Genomic DNA, 261 nt, shown 5'->3' with positions numbered 1-261 from the left:
GTTTAAAAGCTGCGAGCGCGTGTGGTGAGTCATAAAAAGCTGATTTGGGGGCCGGGGCGGTTTTCACTGAGAGGGGAAGTGGTCTTGCTGACCTGTGCCAGAGGTGAAACGTCACCTGAGTCCTGTTTTTCTTTTCATCCTGTGTCAGGGTCCAGTGGTTTGTAACGGTGGTATCAGGGACCCCAAAGAGACTTCAGATACAGTATTAGGGACCACTAAGGTCTATATAAAGAGACTTCAGATACAGTATTAGGGGACCAC

The sequence above is a fragment of the Etheostoma cragini genome, chromosome 8 (assembly GCF_013103735.1).
Source record: "Etheostoma cragini isolate CJK2018 chromosome 8, CSU_Ecrag_1.0, whole genome shotgun sequence".
NCBI classification, from domain to species: Eukaryota; Metazoa; Chordata; class Actinopteri; order Perciformes; family Percidae; genus Etheostoma; species Etheostoma cragini.
This window is presented reverse-complemented; position numbering follows the sequence as displayed.